The following is a 25,661-nucleotide window of genomic DNA, read 5'->3' as shown; positions in this document are numbered from 1 at the left end:
TCCTTGGGTTTTGGCAAGGTACTAGTGCTCTGGATTGACCACCATGAGAGCGGGCTACTGGGCTTGATGGACCATTGGTCTGACCCAGTAAGGATATTCTTAGGTTCTTATGTCTCTCTCCCCTTTCGCTGCACACCAATCCCATCAGCATCTGCCCCCTTTCTCTCCTTCCACCACCCTTCCATACCAGTATCCTACTCCCTACTCTCTTTCTCCCTCCACCCCACTTCCCTCTCCCTCCACCAATCTTTCATACAAGTATCCTGCTCCTTTCTCTCCCTCCATCCCAATGCCATGCAGCAAGGTCCCGCAATGACTTCATGTGCCGCTCTGCTCCGGAGCAAGTAAGTGACATTGAAGGGGGTGGATTGGCAGCTGCGGGGAAGTACAGCAACATCCAGAGCAGAGCCAGCTGTTGCAGTCATCATGGGACTTTGCTGTACCTCCCCACAGCTGCTGATTCTGCTCCGGAACAAGTAAGTGACGTCGGAGGGGGGTGGACCGACAGCCACGGTGAGGTGCAGGAAGGTCCCATGGCAGAGTAGGGCGAGAATTTCTGGACCCAGTTTGACAGCTATATACCACCTTAGGACATGCACCTGGGATGGATCACCCCCCTCATACCCCACCCTTGGTATGCCACTGGTCTGAACTACAACTGTAGCCACATAATTGTCTTCAAAATATCACCTTATGCAGTTAATTTATTTAATAAAATCCAGAACATAGGTCATGGGGGGCTCATTTTCAAAAAAATAAAACAGCCCAAAAAATGACATAACAGGAGGATAAATGGCCATTTCTTCACAAAACGCCCAAGCCATATCATCAAAAAAACTACCATAACATCATCACACACTGCTAGTCACCAAAATCAAGATGTCTGCAAAGTGGACCTTCCATAGGCATGACTTGGGAAGCATTAGGAGATGTGCAATTTGGTATGATAATATTGAGAGCAAAAGGATTCATTTGGGCAGGCCAAAACATACCCAAACTTAGACCTATTTTAAAAGCTAATAAACTGAGCAGCAAATAGTCTTTGAGACCCACTAATGATTTGAGTTGTTGATTGGCGAGCAAGAAGTGTTTCTGGACTACTGGCAATATGCTGAGTGCTGTATTACCTATCTGTCTGAACCTTCACCTAACCAGTCCTGCTCCTCTGCTTAACACCTGTCATATCCCACCACCCATACCTCACAAACTCCAGCCACCTCAGTCCCCCACCCATTCTACCTACTACTTCTCTCTCACCCAGCATTCCACTCCCAGTCAGTCACCGTGCTCTGTGTCACTATGCTGTCTCTGTTAGTGCTTCAGGGAAAAATTTTTTGATTTGATTCGATTTGACCTATTGAATTGATTTTTCAGTTCAATACTTTTCCTGCCCAATTGGGTGGGGTTTTTTGTTTTTTTTTTCAAACAGCCTGGTGGGTGTATTTTTGAGGCCTCTTCATCCACCCCACCCCTCTTTGCCCTCTCATATCCCGCTGTGGGGTAAACAAAACAAAAAAACCTTTTCCTCTCTTTGTTAGGTCCTAGCTCACGCTTGCTGTCTAGCACCAGCTCTGGCAGGATACACATTTCAAATCTGACATATTGTAATCACAAAACAGAAAATAAAATTATTTTTTCTACCTTTAGTTGTCTGGTCATTTTATTATTCAAATCATGTTGGTCCCAGGCTCTGGTTTCTATTTGTCTTCTGTTAACTCGCTCACCAGGGTCTCCTGTCCATTTGTTTTCTTCTTTATCTGTGCTCACAATTCATCTTTCATCTCTGTACCTTCCCTTCCATTGCCATAGCCAACATTTTTGTTTCTTTCCCACTATTATCTCTCTGCCTTATGCCCTGGGTCAAACCTATTCTTCTCCATGCATCTCTCCCTTCCTCCCCTCCATTATCATGCAACATTTCTTTCTCTCCCCATGCACCATCTCTCCCTGCCCTCTACTCTATGTCCAATATTTCTCTCTCTCTTCTCCATGTATGTCTCCCTCCACCATATACAAGATATCTTCCTCTAACCCCTTTCTACCTCTTCGTTGCATCTCTCCCTTCAACTCCTCCACTCCATGGTCCAACAATTCTTCCTTTCTCCTCTCCTCTCCCCCCAGCAGCAAGTTTCCATCCTTCCCTTCCCTCCCCTTGTGCAACACTTCCCGATCAACACTCACCTCTCCACTGTGAGATCTCAACTTTTGGACCTCCCAAAGCAGCAGCAGCAGCAGCGGTGAACAGGCTGCTTGCGGCCTTCCTGCCAGGGTTTCCCTCTGCCACATCATCAGTAATGTTATCAGTGATGCAGCAGAGGGAAGGCTCCAGCAGGGCAGGCCAGGAGCAGCTTGTTCAGAGTGTTGCCTCTGCCCACTGGACACTGTGCCATTGCTGCTGTCACTTTAGGAGGCCCGAAGATAACTGAATCGATGAGTTCTATTTTTCCAGCAAACAAATCAATTTGATTCGGTGAATTGGGCAGCATTAGTCTGTACCCTGTACTAGGAGTTAGAAAGAGTGCTAATTGTGTCACCTATGTGTGTCTGGAAAATGTTAGGGGGTGGGGTGCCTCAGTGAGGGCTGCTGTTGAGTGCGTGTCCGAGAACTGTATGCTGGGGCATGGGGAGGCAACTACTTTTGTCCCTGTCAATTGGCTGTGCCAGGAACTGAGCAATGAGTGGACCAGGGGCCAACCCTGACTCTCTTGCTGAGTGGGTCAGCCTCTTTGGTAACCACAATATTTCAAAATGATTGAAGGTGCCAAAGACAAGTTTCCTCCAAGACAGTGAAGGAGCTTGCTCAACATTTGGGGTTGCTAACATCCACAGAGCTAGCTCTAGTATTACCAGATTTCTTCTTGAAGAAAAGAGTACATGTGGCCCTGCCCCATTCCGCCCCAGCCCCACCCCACCCCTAATCATTTTTCCTGAGTTTGGGGCTGCATCTGGAAGGCCTTCAAGCATGCGCGCAGATTCAATTTGATGATGGCACACATCATCGCATTACATCTGCACATGCTTGGAGACCCTTCCAGATACGGTCCCGAGCTTGGCAAACCTGGACATACTACCAGGGTCTGAAAATCCGTCCAGGTCCAGGCACCCAGACAGTGCTCTAATAAGAGGACATGTCCGGATTTTCCCGGCCATCTGGTAACCCTAGCTAGCTCGTATGTTGGCAAGGCCTGCCCCAGAGCTGAGTGGAGCCCTGACACTGTGGAAAGAGGCAAAAGAGAGGGAACATGATAAGGAGGAGAGAGGGCAACCTGTAAGAAAGGAGCTTGGGCGGAAGTTAAGCAGAAAGACAGCAGATGGAGGAGGGAACAGGTTAAAGCTAAAGGAAGATAGGAAAAACAAACAAAGCACAATAAGAACCGACTACATAAAACAATGTGTTTTATGAACATTTATTTTGGTAGATTATAAAAAATAAGATTTTTTTAAAATGTTGCTGCTTCACTCTGGTCCAGGACTCCATAATTCACATAAAGGAATAGCATTAATTTGAAGAATATTTCTTTATACAAAGCAGGCTATTTTAATTTGCTCTGCAATTCTGCTAGATTTACTTAATCTTTTTACCAGCTCACTCTTGTTTGCATAATCTGCCAAGTGTGCTGCATTCAGTGGAAGACTGGTAGGTCCTCTCCTGCATTCCCACTCACAAAACAGACTCCTACCCAAAGGCAGAGCATACCATCCTCTTCAAATTTCCTCTCTCTTTGTGCATGCTTTAGTCAGTGTTGCCAAGCTGGGTTATTTTACACCCAATTGGACTAGTTGTTTTTCCTGTTGGGCTGGGGAAAAAGTATACATGCAGGCTGGGCTGATCCTAGGATGATTGATACTTAACCCAGCAAGCAGTAGCAGAGCACGACATGCGCTTGTTTCTCAATCGTGGTTTTACTGTGCACCACTCTGGTTTGATTGAAGGAGGATATGTCAAGAATTTTTATAAACTAAACTTGGTTTTCCGGTACTACAACGTGACAGTCACACAGCACTGTTTGTCCCCCACCTGCTGGCTTCCCACGGTATGACTGAGCTGAAACAAGTCATTTTCAATTTTAACACGTGGCAAGGGTGGTTGAACAATTTCCCAACTACATTTATAAGTGCAAGTTGTTTACAGGCAGTCATCTCTCCATCCCTGCCATGGGGTGTGTAAGAATAAGACATGGTGCCTGGCGACCTAGAAACCTCCCAGGAGTAGCGCTAGCAGTAAATATAGGCCTCCTCATATCCACCGGCTAATACTCCATTCAGAATTGTGGTTGCTACAGTGGTGTGTAAGTCATTGTTTACCTGTGGTTTTGCCACCTCCCTACCTGCTTCACACAGGCATCACCTCATAGTTCTCAGACCATGTTGACGTACCTGAGGTGAAGACAGAGGGAAAAAAAAAAGAGATGGTTTTGCCCTATTAAAGCCTGTGGCATAACTTAGTGGAGGGTAGAGGGGATGAGACAGATTGTTGGTCTGCCTTTAAAAGAGATTCACCACAACAAGTACAATTTGACATAAAACTTGCAAAATTGAAAGTTTTATGTTACATAGAAACATAGAAGATAATGGCAGATAAGGGCCATAGCCCATCAGGTCTGCCCACTCTACTGACCCACCCCCAAGTCTACTATCCTAGGGATCCCACTCCTGGTGACAGGTTCCCTTGGCTTAACCCTCTAAGGGATCCCACATGGGCATCCCATTTGCTCTTAAATTCTTGCACGCTGTTTGCCTCGATCACCTGCACCGGGAGCTCGTTCCAAGGATCAACCATTCTCTCGGTGAAGAACTATTTCCTGGTGTCGCCATGAAATTTCCCAATTTTGTACCAATAGTAAAATGACCAAATACAAGCATAAACACAATCAATGAGGTAAACTTAAAAATGGCAAATTGAAACCTGGTAATAGATCCAACATAAAACAGTATCAGAAATAAGTATAAAACTGTTCATTGTTGTTAAATATGTAGAGCAGAATTATGAAAAATGTCAGTATAATATGAATGAGACCATATATGCAGCATGGAAGAATATTCAATCAACATAGATATGATGCTATGTTCAAATCTTTTTATTAATATAAACACCAAACACCAAATAACAAAGACAACAATGGCAAAAAAGAGAGCTTCCAACGATACAAAAGGTATTGCGTTGTAATGATGAAACAAGAGTAGTAACCCCCCGCCCCCCCAAACCCCACCCAAGAAGCAAGAACCACCCATACAAACCCCCCCCCCCCCCCCCCCCCCCCGGTGTCCCAGGAAGCAAACGGAAGCCAAGAATGCAAAAAAAACCTCAAAAATGCCAAAGGCCCGGGCTCTGGTGGCCCCTGGCAGTCACAAAAGAAAAACCCTCCCCCCAACAAAGGCAGCAGCAAAACAAAAGAAAAAAAAAAAAGGAAGTGCCTGCGGTGACCGATCCCGGGAAGGAGCGTGATGAACCTCAACAAGGCTAAGCAAGAGGATTCAAAAGGAGACTACGACCTCTAGGAGTTAAGGAGTCCAAATAGACTCCCCACACAAGCAGAAAGCGACGGCGGCGATGATCAACACAGATATGATGCTAATTCAGTTCTTACAATGTAATGAAATATCTCACTATGTGACCAAGAGGCCAAGTGCAGTTGAAAAATAGGGTACAAGATGAGAAGTACAGAGTTAATTGGGATAAACAGATGAGTGGCTATACTGAAGGCAAATTATATGTACAATCAGTGTTGGGCAGTAATATATGAAAGTAATATATTTATTTTAAAGTAATGAGTAACTAATGATTAATTTCATGCAGATGTAATGAATAAGTATATTACATTTTTGAGTAACGAGTAATATAATGTCTAGTTACTTTATATAGCTACTTTTCAGTGACATCCATCCGATTTTCTTTGCATCACTAAGACTATTATTGGGTTGCCTCGGAGTTCCAGAAAACTTCCTTTTGAGTGAAATTTTTGAGTGAAATTGTTCAAATGTACAGCACAGGTGAAAAAGATGGCTGGTTCTTTTAGTAAGTGAAAACAATAACAATATTTATGTTAGGTGCAAGCTTTGTCTGGTAAGCCACAAACTTGAGGAGTGATAGTGGCATTAATGCCAGCAAAGAAATAAAATCTTGTTCAATTAACTGTCAATTTTAACCAGACAGCATGAAGTAATGTTTCTTCATGAGTCCAGTAGCAACTGCTTTGGACCTCTTCCAAGGAGAAGCTAAATGTTACTTGGGCTTTTTGCTGCTCACTTAGGTCATGTTAAAAACAAAGTTGACTAAAGTTGATACGGACCTTATTTTTCACTTCTGGGTCATGAACTTCAAACTGGCCTCGATGAGTGTTTGATTCTAGTTGCCGTTATGTTGCCACAGTTTCATCTGCATTCAATTGAGGGCAATGAAATGAAGATGAAATATAAGATCTTCCTTTCAAAGCAATGAAGACAGTGAAGCTGTCATCAGTAGAAACTAGATCAGCTTCAACCAGTAGTGATTATAGTAATGAAGATGACTTCTCCTGGTTTTAGAATGTTGATGCCAGTGACAAAAGTGATGTTGCTGCTGGATTAGACCTATTTCTAAATGACAATTCTCCTGAAGTAATCAGTATATCACAGTTTCCTCATATCAAGGAGCTAGTATTACTATAAATAACAGTACAATCAAAGAAGTCACCAAGGTAAAGATCCTTGGGATCTTTATAGACCAGAAACTGAGCTACCATGACCAAATAAATTCACTGATGAGGAACTGTTTCTATAGGTTTAGGCTGATTAGATCATTAGCTTCTTTTCTGGATGAAGCATCTTTAAATATCTTAATGCACTCGTTAGTCATAGCAAAAATTGACTATTGTAACACTTTATATAAAGGGAATTACTCTTAAAGAAACGCGCAGAATACAAATCATACAAAACCCAGCAATAAAAATAATCACTAAAAAGAAAAAATTTGATCATGTGACTCCCCTTTTAAAGAAAAAACACTGGCTTCCTGTTAACCAACAAATCTCATACAAAATAGCCCTACTTTCTCATAAAATTTTAATAAATAAAGTCCCTGCGTTTTTAGAAAAATGTTTAATTCCCTATACTCCTATAAGATCTTTAAGATCGGAAGAGAAATCTCTCCTCCTAATCCCGTCACTAAAAGTCATTTACTCCAGGAAAGATATGATCTTTTCTGTCACAGCACCTCAAATCTGGAATTCTCTCCCAGCTAACATAAGGGATGAAAAATCACTTGGCAAATTTAAAAACCTATTTAAAAGTTGGCTTTTTAAGGAAGCTTTTAATTAAGCTATATACATTTTAAATTCCTCCTAGAATTTCTTTTCTTTAGAAAGAGCTATAAGTTTAATTGAGCAGGTAATCTTTTACCCTTCCTTTTGTTTCAAATTTCTACCCTGTTATATTTACTTTATAATTGTATTTAATCCATTTTATTTTTTCCTTGTGTTTGGTTGGAATAAAGTTATGGAAATCATTGTCTTAGTAAAATGTTATTCGTTTATGTCACCCTAATTTGCAACATATTTTGTAAATCGCATTGAAGTAAGATTTTGCGATCAAATTAAAATTTTATTAAACTTGAAACTTGAAACACTGTGAACTATGACTGGCTTGCCTTCAAGGTGCTTCGGTTGAAAGTTGAGTGGGCCAGCTTGTGCCAATGATAAACATTCTGCAAATCTGTTGCACCAAAACTTGATTCAAGCACCAGTCAAAAAAACCTCCTATAAGTTCAGCTTCAAGCTCCCTATATATTACAACCAATTGTATATTGATTATTAGTTTCTACTCTGCTCTGCAAATCTTTCATCGATCTCAATAAATTAAGGGCTCCTTTTATCAAGCCGCGCTAGCAGGGTTAACGCACACGACTTTTCATCACGCGCTAACCCCCGCACTGGACAAAAACTACCGCCTGCTCAAGAGGAGGCGGTAGCGTCTAGCACGGCCAGCGGTTTAACGCACGCAAATATGATCATTTTGGGGAATATCATGTCCAAAAGCATTTTAAAAACATTTAAATTAGATTCTAAATGGATCTGACTTGGAAGTTGATTCCATAGACTGGGCATGAGATAGAAAAAGGCCTTGGACTGAATGAATTCCCACATAGTCCTTTTGTTGTAGAGGAAACACCCTCCAGGGTTTTAGGACTAAGCTGGACAAGTTCCTGCTAAACTGGGACGTACACAGGTGAGGCTGGACTCATTTTAGGGCACTGGTCTTTGACTTGGGGGCTGCCAAGTGAGCGGACTGCTGGGCACTATGGACCACTGGTCTGACCCAGCAGCAGCTATTCTTATGTTCTTAACAGATAGAATTACCAATCTATTATTCTGGAGATATCTAAGTGTACGTAATGGGGTGAATGAAATGGTTAAAGAATTTACATAACTAGTCTGTTGCATGTGTAGAGATTTGTGTGTTAACATCAAATTTCCAACTGTATTCTATATGATATAGGTAACCAATGATAATATAAAAACAAAGGTGTAACGTGATCAAATTTGCTTTTATGACCCAATAACTTTAAAGCAGTATTTTGCAATGTTCGGAGTTGCCTGAGATTCAACTTAGATAAATCAGCATAGATGATATTACAATAATCAATTTTGGAAATGAAAAAGACGTATCAAAAGTGTGAAAATTTTTGTTGAATTAATGTCCGATATGGATATATTCACAGTATAAAAACAAGAAAAAACTGCAGATCAAAATGTACAAGATTCAGGCTATGTTTATTTGTACCAAATATTAATGCAGTTACTGATATCACTTTACTACAAACCAAGGGACCCAACACGGTCCGTGTTTCAGAGAACACACCTTCTTCAGGGGTCCATGGTTGTTAAGGTTTAAGATAAACCGCAATGAGAATGGTATAAAACAAAAGCCTGTGTGAATGAAACGCAAGCCGACAGTGCAATGCTAAAATGAATCCAGCCTCACCTGTGTACGTCCCAGTTTAGCAGGAACTTGTTCAGCTTAGTCCTGAAACCCTGGAGGGTGTTTCCCCTACAACAGAAGGACTATGTGGGAATTCATTCAGTCCAAGGCCTTTTGCTATCTCATGCCCAGTCTATGGAATCAACTTCCAAGTCAGATCCATTTAGAATCTAATTTAAATGTTTTAAAAATACTTTTGGACATGATATTCTCCAAAATGATCATATTTGTGGATCTTCTTTTGGTGACTTCTGATGGCTTACCTGCAAAGTCTGCAAGATGCACTATTACTTCCCTCTTTAGATAGGTCTGTCCTATTTTTAATGGAGCTCTTTTCTTTAAGTTTTTAAAGTTTTATTGTTAACTGCTGCAAACTGCTGTATGCTACAGCAGTATATCAAATTTTAATAAACATCAATGTACCAAAAGGCACCTAAACAGAATTGCCCCGTGGTACCTCCCATTTGATACCTTAAGAATGCTTCATTTATTCTGCTCAAAAGCAGAGCCTTGACTCTGTCACAGTATTCATAACAGCATACAGGAATATACATTATTATGAATGTCATGCCTCACTATACAGCCTTTATTTTTCTATATTTCAGAAATTGACTTGCTCTCGATGTGACAATAGATTTATTCAGATATTCAGCAGGGAATCCAGAGCCCTCTCAAGTACATTTCTGAATAAATGGAAAATTAGGAAAAGACTGATACTAAAGGAGTACAACCTGAATCCATATTCAATTTCTTATCCAATTGTATAAATACTACTATTTATTATGAGAATAATCTTTTTATTATTGAAAAAACAATGCATATCACGTAAAAATTGAACAGATACAACCAAACCCCATCCCCGCCCCCCAACATAGTGCAATATACATCCACGGAATGAAAGGAAGCATACAAGTTACATGTTCAAAAGACAATTCCGTACCCATGAAGTCAAAGAATCCCAAAAGGCACTCCAAGTTCTCTTAAAGTGTCGCCCCTGTAAAGAAGTCAGATCCCGGATCTGAGTCCACTCCATTTTAAGCAAAGTGATCATTTGCATTCTCCATTCAGTAAGAGAAGGCGGTCTCCCGCTAAGCCAATTAAGCAATATGACTTTTGTCCCCATATGTATGGCTTTCCGCAGAAATCTGCGAAACCCTTTCGGTACAGGAATCTGCAACGAATACAAATCAAATAACAGCAGAATGTCCAACTTAATTCCACAGGTCCATAGAGACGATATATAAGCAAGGAGAGTCTTCCAAAAAGCCAAGACAAGGAGGCAAAGGCAAAACATATGTCTCAAAGAGGCAAGTAAAAAACCACATTTGGGACAGGCACCATCCATGGACATGCTCATATACAGAGCCCGTTTAGGCGATATGTAAAGACGGAGCACAAATTTGTAATGTTGTTCCCAGTGCAGTACATTGTCAGAGACTGTAGAATAAGCCAGCACAAATTTTGTAATCCTGATGGGACAATTTTTTATGTAGATTTGCAGTCCAGGCCTCAGCTTACTTAAGGTAATAAAGTTCTGTGGTAGAATCCTGTAGATAGCGATGATGAAACCGCAAAGGAACTCTGAACTGTGCCCCCAAGGTGTAGCAAGTGGCCAATTCATCTTGTACATCCTCGGTCAAGTCCTCCCATGGGAGACTTCGAACATAATGTTGAAATTGCAGATAAGAAAATAGGTCGCTCTGAGTCAGGGAGTACTCCTCCCAAAGACTAGCAAAGGACTTCAGTTTGTTTTCCTCAGTAAGCACATGAAACAATAATGTATGCCTTTAGCTTTCCAGCGATGAAACAGACTCAGTCTTACCTGGCAAGAAAGCCAGATTCCTGCAGATAGCAAGTACTATTTATTATTTCTATTGCACTACTAAATGCACACAGCACTGTACATTAAACACACAAGAGACTGTCCCTGCTACAAAGAGCTTACAATCTAATTAAGGCAGACACACAGGACATGGGGTGGATCAATATGTGTTGCTCATGAAGTGAAATACAAAGGGATGAAGAGGTAGAGAGGGTAGGGACTAGAGAATGACATGGGGACAAATTTTTCCCCATCCCTGCGGCAACTAATTTTCCCACCCCGTTCCCGTGAGTTGTTTTCCTGTCCCTGCCCCATTCCTGCAAGCTCTGTCTTCATCTGCACAAGCCTCAAACACTTTAAAATCATAAATGTTTGAAGCTTGTGCATTTAAGGCAGAGCTTACAGGAATGGGAAAGGGGCAGGGGCAGTGACAAAACTCACGGGGATAGGGAAATTGAGTTCCTGTGGGGACAGGGAAAAATTTGTTACCGTGTCATTCTCTAGTAGGGACTACAGAGGGAATGAGAAACAGATATAGTGTATTACAATTGGAAGTGTTAGGACTTTGCCATTTGAGAAACACACAAAGATATAAGTTAGCCTTCCCTTTCTTTAGGGAATTAAATCTGCTGGGAAGCTCAGTCGATCTTTTGTTTTCAAGTTTGTAGAGATCTGGAATGAACTTCCTGACTCCATTAGGCTTTTAGGCCAGCTGCAATTTCATAAATTCCTGAAAATGTTGTTGTTCTTGCAGATTTTTAAATGGTTTAACTACAGCCTCAACGAAATGATAATATTGTAGTTATTTTTCTTATGTACTTTAGTTTTTAATTAATTCTTCCTTCACCTATGTTTTCTGCTATGTACTCTAGTCTTAATTATATGTAAACCGAGTCGAGCTCCACTGGGAGATGGCCCGGTATATAAACCAAAGATGAAATTAGACTTGTAGGTCAGTCAGAGTTGCTTGAACTGTATGGGGAAGTGGACAGGAAGCCAATGAAGCGACTTCAGGAGAGGGGTAACATGAGCATAACAACATTGGCAGAATACAAGGCACACAGCAGAATTCCAAACAGATTGAAGGGGGAGAGATGGGTTAGGGTGAGACCCGCAAGAAGCACGAGAAGTAATCCAGGTGAGAGATGACGAGGGCATGGATAATGGTCTTGGCAGCATGCTCAGAAAGGAAACTCTGGATTTTAGTGATATTGTATAGAAAGAAGCAACAAGTTTTGGTGACTTGATGGATATGTGAAGAGAAGGACAGAGATGAGTCAAAGATGACCCCGAGGTTGCGAGCCAAGACAGGGAGGATGAGAGCGTTATCCATCAAAATAGAGAACATATGGAGAGGAGAAGTTTAGGATGAAAGATGAGGAGTTCCGTCTTGGCCATGTTTAACTTTAGATGGCGGCGAGACATCCATATAACAATATCAGACAGGCAGGCCAAGACTTGGGCCTGGATTGCTGTAGAAAATTTGGGTATAGAGAGGTAGATTTGTGAGTTGTCAGCACAGAGCTAGTACCAGAAGCTGTGAGAAGAGAACCTCTGTTACAGGTAAGCAACCTTGTTTTCCATGACTATTCAGTCATTCATTCATTTATATATGTATCTCCCCAAGAAGCCTGAGGCAAGTTAAAATATTTTATAAAACAAAGAAGTTACAATTATAAAATCCATCTTCCATTATCCTAATCCCACATACCTGCTATCATTGCTGGGGCCAGCCATTGTATGTAGTGGAGCTATTTCCCCATTTTGTCCTTTCTAAGTATTCTTTGTGTTTGGTTCCATCTAGTGGGGGCTAAACATATTCTCTGAAGCCAAGCAGAATGCAATGATTCTGACTGATATCATCCCATAGAGCCCAGAATGGAATTCTCAATGACCATTCCAGAAGCCTTTGAGCGGACTTACCAAGCACGTGTGCCTTCCTGCCTTCCATTGTAACATTGGACCAGATTAGTCTCCTCTTTTCCACAGAACAGTGTAGATTAATTTGCTTTCTCCTGCACAGCTCACATATTTGCAGTTTTCCTTCACACAATTGTGGTTTTTCCTTTTTTTTAAATCTTGCATGTAAGTACAGTGTATGGCCAATATTCTCTCTTTCATTGGTTAGGTTTTTCAGCACCTGTACATTTTCCTTTATTGTTCTCAGCTCACTAGGCCTCAGGTGTCTGGTCAGCGATTTTTACATCATCCAGCTATTTTGTCTACCCTACCCCAAAAACACTCCATGTGGGACGGGGCCATATTGGGCTTAGTGCTTACAAAGAGGGAAAGTGTTTTTGATGTTACAGTAGGAATCATCTGGCATCCAGTGATCACTATATGGTGTGGTTAAGATTAAGACAGGTGTAGAAAAGGCTCATTCAAAAGTAAAGGTTCTAAACTAAAAAAAAAAAAACTAACCTTATTCAGATGGGGGATTACATCAAGGAGTTGTCTGGATGGGAATGTCTGGAAGAAGCAGAAAGCAGTGGGCAAAACTGAATGGAGCTCTTATAAGGGCAACAAACCATTTTGTGAGGAAAGGAAGGCTGCTCTGGTTCTCAAAAATAGTAGCTTTCATAAACTTCAGAAGATCACAGAAAGACAGGCAAAAATATCTGGAAAAATTAAGAGAGGTTGGTTGAGTAGTCAGGAAAACAAAGATGCAAATGGAAGTAAAAATAGCTGACATGGTAAAACAGAGGGACAATAAATATTTTAGATATATTAGTGCTAGGAAGAAGTGCAAAAGTGGCATTGTGAGACTCAAAGGTGAAGGGGAGGAATATGTAGAAGCTGATAAAGATAAGGCTGAAGCGCCAGGAGTGGGACCACAGAAGACAAACACAAATAGGGATGGAGGAGTGGTAGACCCTGATCAGTTTTCAGATGACTGTATTCATGAGGAGCTAGCTAAATTGAAATTGAACAAAGGAATGGGGTTGGATGGTGTACATCTGAGGGTATTGAAGGAACTTAGGGAAGTTCTGGTGACTCCACTGGCTGACCTTCTCAATGCTTCTTTAGAGTTAGGAGTGGTACCAGAGGACTGGAGAAGGGTGGATGTGGTCCCTCTCCACAAAAGTGAAAGTAAGGAAGAAGAAGGGAACTACAGACCAGTAAGTCTGACTTCTGTGGTAAGTAAATCAATGGAAACACTTTTAAGAGAATAGTGACATTTCTTCAATCCAGCAGATTACAGGTCCCAAGGCAACATGGATTCAGTAGAGGTAGGTCTTGTCAGACAGAGGGGTATAGATAAGAGTAGAGGTAGATTATAGGGATGGGATTAGAGGTAAGTTATAAAATTAATCAGGGATCACTGTTCAGGCACTAGGCCTGATGGGCCGCTGCGGGAGCGGACCGCTGAGCAAGATGGACCTCTGGTCTGACTCAGCGGGGGCAACTTCTTATGTTCTTATGACAAATCTGATCAATTTCTTTGACTGAGTGACCAGAGAATTGGATAGAGGAAGTGTGCTCAATGTGGTGTATTTAGATTTTAGCAAAGTTTTCAACAGTGCTCCTCAAAGGTGAAGCTGAGTGCCCTCAGTATGGGCCACAAAGTGATGGGCTCGGTTGGAATTGGTTGAATGGAAGATGACAGAGGGTCGTGGTCAATGGAGATCGCTGTGAAGAAAGGGATGTTACCAATAGTGTGCCACATGATTCGGTTCTTGGGCCTGTTCTTTTTAACATCTTTGCAAAGTGAGATTGTTGAAGTGCTGTCGGGTAAGATTTGCCTCTTTGCAGATACCAAAATCTGTGACACCCCTGATGGTGTGAATAATATGAAGAAGGACCTAGCAAAGCTTGAAGAGAACATAGGGAGAGGAAAGGCAGGTTTTGGAGGAATTTAGCAGCTAAGATTTAATGCTAAGTAGTGCAAGGTCATGTATTTGGGCAGCAAAAACTCAAGGGAATGGTACAATTTAGGAGGTGAAGAACTTTAGTGCACAAAAGAAGAGCGGGACAGGTGTGATAGTACATGATGATCTTAAGGTGGCCAAACAGGTTGAAAATGCGATTTCGAAAGTTAGAAGGATGCTATGGTGCATAGAGAAAGGTATGACCAGTAGGAAAAAGGAGATATTGATGCCACTATATAAGACTCTGGTGAGACCTCATTTAGAATATTGTGTGCAATTCTGGAGACCACACTTTCAAAAAGATATAAACAGGAAGGAGTCAATTTAGAGGAAAGCTACTAAATGGTCAGTAGTCTATCATAAGGCATATAGGGACATACTTAAAGATCTCAATATGTATGCTTTGGAGGAAAGGGGAGATATGAGAGAGACCTATATGGAATAAATGTGCATAAGGTGAGTCTCGCATTTGAAAGGAAGCTCCAGAATGAGAGGGAATAGAATGATGTTAGGAGTAATCTAAGGAAATACTCTTTTTTACAGAAAGAGTAGTAGATGAACTCTACTAGCCCGCTGGCTAATTTAGTTCAAGAACAGAAATCGGGAGCTGATTTTGATCTTACTGGCTTCCTGCAGGATTCCAGATTATTAGTGACTACTGCTACCCTTATTGCATCTTTTGCGTTGGAATTTGATAGGAATTGGATTTTGCGTTTGTTTTTTAGATTTAAAAATGTTCAGTTTCTGGGTCATTCAGTGATGATTTTTCCTGACCTTTGTAGGGTCACACAACTGAGAATAAAGGTCATTTTAGCATTTAAATCTCAGGTGCTGGAGCTCAAAGGGATGCTTTTCCTCCAGTTTCCATGTAAATGTATTGTTAAAATGTCTGATAGAACTTATATATTTTTGGGCCCGGGACATTTAAAGAATTTTCTTGCGGCAAAGCAACCTCCAATTCCTATAGCTATATCCACACCCTTAGATGTTGATATAAATGTCAAGATAGAAAAATGAATCTTGTTGGTTCCAATAATTTTCTTCTAATATTGTTTTGTATATTTTTCCTCCAAGATTTCTGTAATCTTGCCTCCCCTTTTTTTCCTTAAATAGGGGTTATATAGTTACATTTTTTCTTTTGAATTACTTTAATTAATTGCTACTGGAATTTTCCAAGTGTAAACTATTTTCTTTATCAAGTGTAAACTTGTAATATTTGATAATTGCATTTAAAAAAAAGAAAGGGTAGTAGATGTGTGGAATAGTCTCCCGGAAGAAGTGGTGGAGACAAAGACTATGCCTAAATTTGAGAAAGTTTGGGACAGGCAAGTGGGATCTTTAAGGGAGAGTAGGAGAAAGTGGATGCTGCAGATGGGCAGACTGGGTGGACCATTTGGCTTTATCTACCATCATGTTTCTGTTTCAAGAACTGTACCCAGTGCAGCAGGACCATATCGCTTATAGACACTCATAGTTGGTACCTGGGATCCAATCATAATCCCGCTTCTTGTAAATTATGTTCATACATGTCAAAAAGGGTCATGAAAAGCAACACGAATGGATGTTTGTTGTCAAGTCTGGTCCATCAACTTCAGCATTGGTTGCTATGGTGCTAGGAGCTGCAACAGACACTGGGGACACATTGGCATCAAGAGGGCCTCAACCTTCCTCAATGGTATCAGGGAAAATGTTTGTTGGATGTTCCCTTGATCCAACAGGTCTGAGTAGAGGAATAGTAGTCACAGATACTTTTTTATAGCAGGTCCAATAATGTGGAACAATCTTCCTCTAGAATTACATCAGATATCTTCTCTTTCCCTGTTTAGGAAATGGCTGCAAAGGTATCCATGCCAGATTGACACTATACCAGTTGTTAAAAGATTTGCTTGTATGGCCTGACAGTTTATACTGGTAATTACATTATTATTTTTGTATGGTTGCTAGTTTTATGTTGGCATTTGTTTATGTTTTATGTTGACATGTTGTTAATTTGAATGTGTAAGTTTTAGTTATATGTATTTATTTGCATTGTTTAAGTATTATGTATGCTTTATTATAACTTGTTTAGATCATGTGGATAATGGCTACAAGCTAAATAAATGCTGAGTCAACAACAAAACCCAACAGGAAACTGTAGAAATGATGTACAAAATGCCTAGTCCTTTATTAAAGTCAATAAAGCGTTGTTGTCCAAAAAAGGGTTCACTTTAGGTTTGAGACCTAAACCCGACACCGTCTATGTTTCAAAAAACATTTCTTCCTCAGGGGTCCTGTTGTGAAATATGATGAGATTTGACTATGACATGCATGTGCATATTGAGTGCTGTAATGACACGTGATTTGAACAATGAGTGATAATGTGTCCAATGGTGATTGGATAGGTTTGTGAAGATTGTGAAAGGGAGGGAGAAAAACTAGTTTGCTGTACTAGTTTGGTGTACCGATTATAAGATGGTCCACGATCATAAAGTAATGTGGAGCAAAATGACTTGAAAGTGTGCCAATTGTGAGATGAACCGTGGTCGGTAAGGTAAAACAGAAACATGGAAGAGAGAGGATGGGGTCCATTAAAACCTTGATTTTAGTGTATTAAGAGCTAAGCACACATTATGTTCTGTGCCTCAAATATATGGGGTGCAAATTCTATAAAACAAACCAAATAGACCAAAATGAGTAATCAAACTAGAAATATGAATAAATGAATGAATAAATAAAATTGATGCTGTGAGTGCTGTAAAGTTTGGTGCAAAGCAACCATGGCTGAGGATCATAAGTCAATGTGAATCGAGGTCAAAATGTATATGAGAAGCAAGCTGGTCAATAATCAGATAAATGGTCAGAAAACGATTAAAATGACACCATAAAAGCTTTAAAAGTATGTGTTGGACCAGCTACAGGGCAAACATGGCTATATGTCATAAAAACAAAACAACAAAGGATAAAACTCTCAATGGAAAAATGTGTAAATATACAAATAATTAATGTAAAAAGCAATTAGACAATGTTAAATAGCAATAAAGCTAAAAATAAGTAATGGCTAAAAACATGGAGGGGCATAATAATAATTTTAAAAAAAGGTTTAAGCCCCTTTTTGGCCTAAGGCGCTAGGCGCCCAAGTAGGCAGCAGGGAAATGTCCATTTCTCCAAAAAAAAAAAAAAAAACAACCCATCCAAAATGTGGTTTTTTAAAAAATGGTTTATCTGTATGTTCATACGTTTAATCGCCCAGATCGCTACTACATCGATTTAAGGCCTATTCTTGAAAAAAATTTGCCCAAGTCCCAAACACCCAAAACAAGACAAATCCTTCACCTAAAACCACGATTCTCTAACCAGCGTGTGTCATAAGCACCGGTTACAGAATTGTGGAACCGTCTCCCACCCCCGCAACGATCAAGGCAGGAGGGATGCCCAGTCTGGCCGGCCAACCTTCACTGGAATGATGGGCCTGCCCCTTCCCAGTGCATCTTGAGATGCATCGGTAAGGGGCCTAAGGCCCCGATTGGACGGGGGTGGGAAGACAGGTTGTCTAGGCTGCCACGATCAGCTCTGCGGCCCGATCCAGAACTTATACCTATTTTGACTTCATCTAAGTCAAAATGTATAAGTTCCGTCCAGGCAACCTCTTCATTGCCTGGACTTTTGATTATCGCTGCAGGACAACTACGTCTAGGTCGGCCCACCTCCCACCCTAGCCACTCCTCGAAAAAGGCCCTTTTCACTATGGGCATACAGCGGCAGTGAAAAGGTCTAAGCTGCTTTAAGCCTAAGCTGCTTTTAGATACGTCTAAAACCCATTTTGATTGTCAGCACTTGGACGACCTGTCTTTTTGATTGTCAAAGTGCCGATTTAGGTGGTTTTTTAGACATATTTTTGTTTCAATTATGAGCCCCCATATTGTATTGTCGGAGGACAGAGGCTCTTATTGTTGCATAAAAGTGAAAATGGGGGTACTCAAGAATATGACCAAACATGTAAGCACTTAAGGTGATGACAATTAAATTGTGAGGATTGATGAGACCGGAACCATGATATGCTGGTCAGCTTCTTTCAAAGGCTTCTGGAATAGAGAGTTGCACGGGGACAGAAATCAAACCTGTCCCCGCCCATCCCTGGTAGAATCAAACTCATCCCCATCCGTCTCCGCTAGGAGTCAATCCCATCCCCGCTGGAATCAAACCCATCCCCACCCATCCCTATAAACTTCAGTAGTTATTTCATTTAATTATGCTACTGAATTAAAGGCTCTGGTAGAGACCCATTTACAAATAAACAAAGACACTTTATTAATTTGGAAATATTAATTGGGAAGAATACATACTTTGTAAACGGGTTTCTACCCAAGCCTCGAATGTAAATATAAAACATAAATACTCAGCTGATGCAGACCCTCCAAGCTGCCAGCTGAGGACTTCCTCTGCAGTTGGCTGGGGGTCCCTTTAGCCAAGTTTGGCAGGCAGCAGTAGTGTCTCTGAGTCACAGATGCTGGCACCTCAGTGGCTCATGGTTGTTGCCAGCAACTGCTGCGCTTGGTGAAAGGGAGTTCTGGTCTCTAGAGAAGGTCCTCTGCTGGCGGTGCTTGGGGATCCCCACCAGCCACAGCAAGGATCAGCAAGTACTTCAACACTGTAGAATTAAAACCAGAAATGTATTTTCTTTTGTTTTGAACACAATACAAAGACATCTACTATATACATTTCCCAAAGCTAACATATTTTAGTCAATAAATTCCGTTTTTTACCTTTGTTGTCTGGAGCTTTATTTTTCCTACACCCCTCCCATCTAGCATCACCCCTCTATATCTCTACCACCCTAATCAGGTGTCTATCATCACCCCCACCCAATAGAGGTGATAGATAGCAGGACTATATCTGAATTCAATAAAGCATACGACAAGCAGAGAGTATCTGAAGAAAAAAGGGGCTGTGACAAGTCCATTTTATCATGAGAGCCACTGACCAAGGGGAAGAAGGGGAATATTTCAAAATGACTGGGGTGTGCCAGACAACTGAGACGCTTGCTCGCTATTATGGGTGCTCAACACTCACTTACACCCACAGAGCTGGCAGCCATTGAGCTCCAGGTGCAACTGTAGTGGTTGCTTCCCCCCAAACCTGCAATCCCCTTCCCTCTAGCAGTACTCCTTCACCGCACCTACCCCAAAATGACACCCTATGAACAGTGATTTCCTGTCTACTTAGCCGAGTCCTACTGTTTCTCCAACACCCTTTGGAACAGAGTCCTTTCAAGCGCTCCCGAGTCTCTCCTCTTCTGCCTCCTCCTAAACCACGCGGCTCACAATGAATCTGAGCTCTCACAAGCACTGGACCAGTGTAATCAGATTGACAGAAATGACCAGACTATTAAATGAATCCATTCTGCCGTCAAAACCTAAAACTACAAGATATGTTGGCTGGCTTTTTTTTTTCACTATTTGTTTGTTTTGTATCTGATATACCACTCATCAGTATAGCCACAATCAAATCAGGTACTCCGAGTATTTTTTCCATCCTAGCAGGCTCACGCTCTAGCTATGGTACCCCCTGTTTCACACACGAACACAGCAATCGGAGTTTAAGGCCCGCCCAAACTGGCTGCTACCCAATTCCAGGTTTTAGCCACAGCAAGTCCTCCCCCCTGATTCGTGTATCCAATAAATCAGAGCAAGAGCTTCTCGCTCCCTCCCTTTCTGCCCCCCTCATGCAAGACTGTACTACTCCTGAGTCCCGATGTCAGAGCTGCACTTCTTCACAGGGCAGTGGGTTCTGAACGCTGCACGTAGCTGACACGAAGCCTTCCCTCCAATGTCAGCTCTGACATTGAGGAAGACTTCCGGGTCGGCTACGTATGCTGTGCTGGGAGCGCTGCATGCGGCAGTAAAAGAAGATGAGCAACTCGGCTCAAAATGCCTCCAACCCCTGGGATCCCCGAAACCACAAGGGGGTCCCCACCGGATCCCTGCGACCCAAAGGGGGAACCCACGGGATTCCCTTCGTCCCCATTCCCATGCAGCTCTCTAATCTGGAATGGTTACTGTGGAGCAATTCCTACCCTGGGCTTCTTCAAATGATGTCACCCATTGGTCAGAATATGCATCTTGCAGTCAGAGTATACCTGCTACAGGTAACTTCACTTTATTCACATTGTCTCAGCAAATCACAATAAATTAGCTGAATTTCAATTAGTGCCAGGCAGAATCTGATATCTGATCTGTGAAAGCTGGACAACATATGTTTTTTTTTTAACAAAACTACTCCTTGTGGAATTTTCAGCATTTTTTTTATGAAGGAGCCGTACCCACATAAAACATTTTTCTGGAACCTTGCAGATCAGAGTTTACCACTTCACTATTGAACAAACAGGTAGAACAGGTGTCTGCAAATAATCAACACGCATTACTGCTCAGCCGGACACCCCTCCCGAACCAGCAGGAACCCAACCGCGAAGCACCTGCGGGAGACAACCGCACAGGCAGCCTCCGATACCAGCCCACCGACCACAGAGCCTGCCCAGACCACAGAGACAACCACAGATCGCCACTACAGTCACAGCCCCAGCACTCCAACAAAGACACAACCGTCTCAACCCTAAAAGGAACTCCTTCCCACGAGACAGATCCAACAGCACCGACTCCGGGTCTCGTGGATATAACCCTGATACCCCCAATCCGGATAAGTTTTACTGTTACATAAAACTCTAGTGTATAACCCTGCCGGACCTATACAGATCATAGCACCACTGTATTGAAACCACTTTGTTTATCCTTGTTACATTGCTTAACCTTCAGGACATCTTACAGGAATCTACTAAACCGCCCTTTGACCCACTAATTCTAGAAACCCCAACTTCCGTTTTTCCCCCCTTGCACTAATCCTGACCTCAATCGCAGGAAACTCCCCAACGTCTCCAACCACAGCTGGGACGAGCCCCTCACAATGGCCAAGCCAAATACACAACAATGCGTAGCTCTACTTATACTCCTCTTGCTCTCTTCCAGGCTCTGCAACGCAGACAACTCCAATGCATCCCCCATTCCCATCCACATCACGCTGCACCGATCGGTAAAACCCAGAACCACTACATACACTCTCCACACCACACAAGACCACCCGCACGCCCACTTGCCCAACAACCCCCCTCACCACTACAAACCGACCAAGCCCCACCCAAAAAAACTAAGAACCCTAAAAAAACTGGCGTACTCCCACTACTCCCCACCCAATCACACCAACCACCAGTCCCTGCAGGGCTTTTACCTGAATATCAGATCTATGAGAAATAAATCCACACTAATCAAAGACTGGCTAACTGAAAACAACCCCGACTTTGTCCTTCTCACAGAAACCTGGTTGCTTTCAGACAAAGACATCATTATTAAAGATTGTCTACCACCAAGATTCAAGATACTCTCCCTAGCCAGAACATGGGGAAGAGGAGGAGGACTAGCAATAATCTTCCGAGACCATCTCAATGCTTCCGTTCTTAACACAACCTCTTCACCTAATTCCGAAATTCTAACCATCGCCCTAGCATCAACATCTCTGCCCTCCTCACTAACCATCACTCTATTTTACATACCCCCCAAAAAATGGACCACGACCAAAGACGACTTCGCTGAATCACTTCTTACCAATTCTCTAACAAGCCCATACAACCTACTGTGTGGGGACATCAACATACACCTCGAGCAAACTGACCAACCTGAAACCGCGGACTTCTGGTCACTGCTCTCACAACTAGGCTTTGACAAACACCCCCCGATCAAAACCCACCAAAGAGGACATCAGTTAGACCTGGTAACTCTATCCTCCAAGGAACAGACCAATCCCACTTTTTATTGGAAACAAGGCAACTGGTCAGACTCCCTTTGGTCCGATCACCGCCTATGTAGCTTCACCATTGGATGCCAACTTAAACCTCCTAAAAGCGAAAAAACAAGAACCGTCAAAACCCACAATACCAGAGGAAAGATTGACCCAATGGAATTCTGGTCCCACTTCGAAATCAACACCAATCCAATAGAAGATACGGAACAAATCATGACCTCCTGGATACAAGATAGTACCAATATACTAAACGAGATTGCCCCCAAAAAAACCCGCAGAATAAGAACCCCCAACCAAGAGGGCTGGTTCGATTCTGAACTGCTGCAATGCAAGAAGGACCTCAGAAAAGCCGAAAGATCATGGCAAAAATCCGGAACGCTAGAACACAGACTGGCATGGAGACAAAAATTAAAACAGTACAAAACCCTCACTAGTGAAAAAAGAAAAAAATTCTACTCCCACAAAATCGGTAATCCTAAAACCAATAGCAATAACCTCTTCAGATTGGTCAACGATCTTTACAACATAGAAACCTACACAAACCTACACGAAGAAGCCACCTTAACCGCCAACACCCTTGCCGACTTCTTCAATACCAAGATCCAAAAAATAAGAACAACTCTACCAGCCAGCCCCAACCCCCTCGAGCTCTTCCCCATCCTCACAGACATGAATCCACCAAACCCAGACCCGGGAGCCAAAGTCGACCTTAGTTGGAAACAATTCGCAGTAACCGATTGGCAAACCTTCAATACTTACTACAACAAGTATACTCACTCCTACTGCCATCTGGACACATGCCCACCAAAAATCATGAGAACGGCCCCCCCCCCCCTTTTAAAGCAAAAATGATGACATGGGTTAATTACCTATTATCCAAAGGTAACTTCCCGTCGGAGCAGGGTCAAATAATGATCACCCCAATTTTAAAAAATGAGAAAGAACCACCAAACTCCCCATCTAATTATAGGCCGATCGCCAGCATCCCCCTATTTACCAAAATAGCGGAAGGATTGGTAAAAGCGGAACTTTCCGCATACCTTGAAAAATTCAACATTCTAAGTGACAACCAATCAGGATTTCGGGCGGACCACAGCACTGAAACCATCATAGCCTCCCTTCTCGACCACCTCCTCACACTCTTCAGTCAGGGCTCAAGTGCCCTGATCATACAACTCGACCTGAGCAGTGCTTTTGACCTGGTCGACCACACCATTCTCCTGGAATGCCTAGCGCACATAGGCATCTCAGACCAGGTCCTCAATTGGTTTCAGGGGTTCCTACAAAATAGATCATACAAGGTACTCAAGAATAACTCTTTCTCATACTGCTGGGACAACACCTGCGGGGTCCCACAGGGCTCCCCCCTATCCCCCATCCTATTCAACATATACCTAGCCTCACTAGGTAAACTCTTACACAAACTAAATCTCAAATTCTTCATTTACGCAGACGATATCACAATAACCATCCCATTAACCAACTTTTCACAAGAACTACTCGACCACATCTCAAACACTCTCAACCAGATAGAACTCTGGATGCTTTCATTCAGACTGAAATTAAACCCAGACAAAACAAAATTTTTCCTAGCCTCCCCCAAAGATAAAATTAAGGAAACCACAATTCAACTAAAAGGAAAGACCTTCCCCCTTGATCCGACCATAAAAATTCTGGGAGTCACGCTGGACAAAAACTTATCTCTAGATAACCATACCGACCTCATAATTAGGAAAAGCTTCTCGGTACTTTGGAAACTTCGCACCATAAAAAAACACTTCTATGACAATGCATTCCGCCTACTTGTACAATCCTCCATCCTCAGCATCCTCGACTACTGCAATATCATCTACCTTAACGCCACTAAGAAAACTACCAGGAGACTAAAAATAGTCCAAAATACCGCGGTGCGCCTCATCTTTGGCCTAAAGAAATGGGAACATGTCACCCCTTTCTATCACCAACTACACTGGCTACCATTTGAATCTAGAATTCTTTTTAAATTTGCATGCTTCTGCTACAAATCGGTTAACGGCTCCTCCCCAAGTTACATAAACACACACTTTAACCTTTACTGCAGCAACAGGACATCACGGAGAACTCAATTGTTCGCCTTCCCTTCGCCTAAACACTGTCCTCTCAAAAGATTCCTTGATAGAACTTTTGCCTTCCGAGCAGCCAAGTCGAACCCATGGCTAGCACAGATGATACTCGAGGCCCCCACTTACCTATCATTCAGAAAACTACTAAAAACGTACCTTTTCAGCAAACACGACCCTTAATAATCCATTCACCTCACATGACACTTACCCCACCCCTGCCCCCTTCCGCCTTCACCAGTCCCTCCCTCCCCCACTCTCTACCTCCCCTACCTAGCTAGATCAAACCTGCAATTTCTGTAATATTGTTGTAAACCTGCACTCTTTGCAGACAGTTAAGAATCGCTGTAATTTCACGGCTGATTGCGGCAAATCACTGTAATTTATCGTAATTCAGCCTGCAATTTGCTGTTAAAAATACTGTTAAAAATACTTCTAATTATGCTGTAAATCTGCTTCTAATTTTGTAAACCTACTTCTAATTTTGTTGTAAATCTGCTATTCAATGCAGATCATTTGCTAATTGATGTAAACCGCCTAGAACTCTCTGGGTATGGCGGTATATAAGAATAAAGAATAATAATAATAATAATAATAATTTTATTAGCTAGCTTTATTTTGTAAAATTTGTTTTATAGCCTTGCAATAAAAAAAATATAGCAAAGAGATTTACAATATAATATGATTGCAGAAAAACAAAGACTCAAAAATAGAAAACAAAATAAAAAGGATGGGGAATGTAAATAGCACAACAATTAATACCTACCAGACAATACTTGGTAAGCAGAGTCATGTAAGGAAATCTAATGTTCTAGGACATAAGAATTGCTGCTGCTGGGTCAGACCAGTGGTCCATCGTGCCCAGCAGCCCACTCCCGTGACAGCCCTTAGGTCAAAGACCTGTGCCCTGAGTCTAGCCTTACCTTGTACGTTTTGGTTCAGCAGGAACTTGTCTAACTTTGTCTTGAATCCCTGGAGAGTGTTTCCCCCTATAACACCTGTGTGAGGACTGAACTTGGTGAGCAGGCTAAGGAATACATATAGAATGGAAATACTGAGGACTTCCAAGTAACAATGGCTATGAAAGTA

The sequence above is a fragment of the Geotrypetes seraphini genome, chromosome 4, assembly GCF_902459505.1.
Source record: "Geotrypetes seraphini chromosome 4, aGeoSer1.1, whole genome shotgun sequence".
Lineage (NCBI taxonomy): Eukaryota > Metazoa > Chordata > Amphibia > Gymnophiona > Dermophiidae > Geotrypetes > Geotrypetes seraphini.
This window is presented reverse-complemented; position numbering follows the sequence as displayed.